The 4,233-nt window shown below is 41.7% G+C and overlaps 1 non-coding gene across 1 annotated transcript; it reads right to left on the bottom strand.

Annotated features, from left to right (window-relative positions):
• Positions 1-3,752: 3,752 nt before the first annotated feature.
• Positions 3,753-3,824, bottom strand: Trnaw-cca (transfer RNA tryptophan (anticodon CCA)). Its single transcript has one exon. It is a non-coding gene; the product is annotated as a tRNA-Trp (tRNA).
• Between the last annotated feature and the right edge of the window lie 409 nt (positions 3,825-4,233).

Genomic DNA, 4,233 nt, shown 5'->3' with positions numbered 1-4,233 from the left:
TATTTAGCAATCAGTAAAGGTCACAAAAGAAAAAATATGGAGTTGGAATTCAAATCCACGGAGAAGAAATAAAAACTCAGAGGTTTTCTGATGACATTGTAATTCTGTCAGAGGCAGCAAAGAACCTGGAGCAGCAGTTGAACAGAACGGAAAGAGTCTTCGTAAGATGAACAAAACCAAACGATGATAATGGAATGTAGTCTAAATGAATCAGGCGATGCATAGGGATTTAGATTAGGAAATGACGCACTTAAAGTAGTAGATGAGTTTTGCTATTTATGGAGCAAAATAATTGGTGATGGTCCAAGCAGAGAGGATATAAAATGTAGACTGGCAATGGCAAGGAAAACGTTTCTGAAGAAGAGAAATTTGTTAACATCGAGTATAGATTTAAGTGTCAGGAAGTTTTTTCTAAAAGTATTTGTATGGAGTGTAGCCATGTATGGCTGTGATACATGGACGATAAATAGTTTAGTCAAGAAGAGAATAGAAGGTTTCGAAATGTGGTGCTACAGGAGAATGCTGAAGAGTAGATGGGGAGATCACGTAACTAATGAGGAGGTACTGAACAGAACAGTGGAGAAGAGGAATTTGTGGCACAACTTGACTAGAAGAAATCGGTTTGCAGGGCATGTTCGGAGGCATCAAGGGATCACCAAGCTAGTACTGGAGGGCAGTGTGGAGCTTAAAAATCGTAGTAGGGGCCCGAGAGATGAATACACTAAGCAGATTCAGAAGGATGTAGGGTGCAGTAGTTGCTCAGAGATGAAGAAGCTTGCACAGGATACAGTAGCATGGAGAGCTGAATCAAACCAGTCTCTGGACTGACGACCACAACAACAACAGTCAACGATTTTGTACCTATGTGTCACTTCTGTGTATCTGTTATTATTAAATTTTTCTAACCGCCCACTGGTTTCATAGTAGTAGTGTTTTATAAAGTTGGGAAGTAACTTTATACAATATATAACGCAAAATTACAGCATGGCAAAGTAGATAATAATAATTTGTTCTCAAATACGAGGGTCGTTCAGTAAGTAATACCCCACATTTTTTTTAAAAAAGGCATTAATATACATAGACAAACGTCCTTGTTGGTGCTTCACATTTGATTTTTATTTTGTGCGGTGGTGAATTTTTGAACCGCTCTGACAGATGGCAGAGCCGTAGTACGGCGTCATAGCGGCGTCTGCATACGACTCACGTTACAAGCAGCGTGCTGTTATTGAATTCTTGTGTGCAGAAAAAGAAACCGTGGTGAACATCCATGAACGTTTGTCTGCGGTGTATGGCGATGCTGCAGCTGATAGGAGTACAGTTGGGCGATGGGTAAAGAGAGCTGCAGCCTCAGGAAATGCGGAAACAGAGAGCTCTACGATCAGCTACGCTCGGGACGTCCTGCCACAGCCACTGCTCCAGACGTGCTGAATCGTGCGGATGCCATTATTCGTGCCGACCGGCGCATCACAACCCGACAGTTGGCTCTACAGTTGATGGTCAGCATTGGAAGTGCGTCTGCAATGATCGAGACACTCGGATATTTAAAGAGGTGCTTACGATGGGTTCCACGAACGCTCACAGTGGACCACAAGATTCAAAGAAAGGTCATTTCATCCGAATTGTTGGAGCATTTTGCGACCGACGGAGAGGCCTTTCTGTCACGGATCGTTACGCCAGAAACAAAAAGGAGTGGCATCATCCTCATTCACCACAAAAGAAGAAATTCAAGACAACTCCCTCTGCAGGAGAAGTCATGGTGAGTCTTCTGGGATTGTGATGGCGTCATTCTCGTGGATGTAATGCCAAGAGATTGGACCAACAATTTAGAGGCATACGTGAAGACTCTGAATAAACTCAATAGCCGTCTCTGACGTGTTCGATCGGACAAGAATCCACCAGAAATCTTGCTTCAACACGATAATGCACGCCCACACACAAGTCTGAGAACACGGGAACACATCGTCAAATTGGGTTGGACATCATTGCCTCATCCACCCCACAGTCCAGACCTGGTACCGTCGGACTTCCATCTCTTTGGGCCGCTTAAAGATTATCTATGGGGAACACACTTTGAAGATGACGAGAGTGTCAGTCATGCAATGAAAACATGGCTACGTCTACAGAGCAAGAGCTTTTACCAGCAGGGAATACATACTCTTCCACAACGTTGGAGTACGGCCATAGAACGTGATGGAGACTACGTAGAAAAACAGGACATGGACAGGACATGTTGGTGTACATTGTCAAAAAATTCTGACCATTAGCAACAAATATGTTCTGAGAAAAAAAATGTGGAGCATTACTTATTGAACGACCCTCGTACTTTATGTAAAAATTGTGTGAAAACCTAATAAAAATATTCGTGGAGGTATGTTCTATCTATGCAACTAGTTGAAGACAGTTTGTTTACTGGCTTATGCGTTTCGCTTCTTTTATTTGTGGAGCATCTTCAGTAACCTGTAATCCATGTTTCTTTTTATACATATAATAAACGTATTGTGTGGTAGTTACAATATGTTACTACGTTACATTTCGTCACGTTTTTCTCTTGGTTTTAGGTTAGAATCAACTTTTGTAGCACAAGTTTCGTCATGTGAAACAATAGTTGGGTGTTAAGTTTTCCAGCACTGTTCGCCCATGTGTGTGGTCCTGGAGATGTGTGCATTAGTCTCTATGCTCCAGTTGGCCGATTTCTGCCGTTCTTTCACCCTTGTTTAACACATCGCTTACTTCACTTGCTCTTTACATTTTTATGTTCAACATGTGTGTCGTGTTGCCAACTGTCGCTGCATGTTTATCTTTCACACCATGGGCTAACAGCGCTGGAAATCGTAACACCGATGGATAATTCCACATCACGAAATTTGTGCTACACATGTTCACTCTAACTTAAAAACAAGAGAAAAACATGACAAAATGTAACATAGTATCATATTGTAACTACCACATAACACATTTATTACATGTATAAAAAGAAACAGTATTATAGGCCCCTGAAGATGCTTCACAATTAAAGGAAGCGAAACGCGTATGGCAATAAACAAACTGCATCCAATTAGTTGCACAGGCGGAACACAATTTCATGAATTCTGAAGCAGTTAAGGAACGACGGAAAACAGGAAAAATTACTAATGTTTAAGTCACCTGCAGCCTGTAGTCTATCATGAAAGCTGGAACGCTCACTTGTGAACGCTTGGTTGACTACCACTGTGTTAGACAGAACCGTATAGTAGATTTCACAGTCAGTTCTACATAGAGAGAAGATACTACAGTTCTCTACTGTATCAAGGGATACGTTAGAGTACAGTGACAGTAACAAATATACATATACAGTCCTGTGGACATGGATTGTTTCAAAGTTAAGTATTTTATCTTGTTGAAGTTATAATAAAATAGTCTAATATTTTTTTGCCTTTTGTAACTACTCTGCCACCTCTAGAAGTAACACTAAGAACCCACCAAAGTGCCGAAGAGTGTTCCTTTCGTTCGGGACAACAGCAGTAATGCAGAAATGGAGAGGCTTCCACACCGTACAAAGCTGTGTCAGACCAGACTTCGGACTGCAGACCACAACACATAGAAATTAGTGGACTACTTTTCAACGATGGACTGTTTGACGCAGCGTTCCAACGAGTTTCTGGAGTACCTTTTTTCATTGTAGACACGCGTTAGTTCGGAACTAAAGTGTGAAATGCGTTAAGATGTATTCATTCGACAGCACCTTGAACACATTGGAAGAGATGAAAATAATTTGACCCCGACGTGATTTGAACACGCAACCTTCTGATCTGGAGTCAGACGCGCTACCGTTGCGCCACGGAGTCAGCTGGCATGCATATCATTCCAACAAAAACTTATGTTGTTGTGGTTGTTAACGTCTAATCTTGATTTCAACTTCTTTTTCTGAGATATTGGTATGCAGAGGCGTAGTTGGACCGGAGCAACCGGGCCATTGCCCTGGGCCACCCGAGCATGACTGGGTCCTGTTGCCCGAAAAAAAGAAATGAAATAAAAACCAGAAAGATTAAAATAGAAAAATTAATAAAATCGGTGAGCCAAATGGTCTTTCCTTATATTGAAATGAAATGAACGTATCGCATTACCGGCCGGGGTTGTTCTGCTGTTTGGTGGAAGTCTTTCGATTTTGACGTCATTTCTCCGAATTGTGTGTCTTCGTTAGATGAAGTGATTAGGACAACACAGACACCGAGTCTCCGAGCGAAGAAAATTGCC

The sequence above is a fragment of the Schistocerca gregaria genome, chromosome 9 (genome assembly GCF_023897955.1).
Source record: "Schistocerca gregaria isolate iqSchGreg1 chromosome 9, iqSchGreg1.2, whole genome shotgun sequence".
Lineage (NCBI taxonomy): Eukaryota > Metazoa > Arthropoda > Insecta > Orthoptera > Acrididae > Schistocerca > Schistocerca gregaria.
Note: the sequence above shows the minus strand (reverse complement) of the source record. Positions and strands in the feature narration are given on the sequence as shown.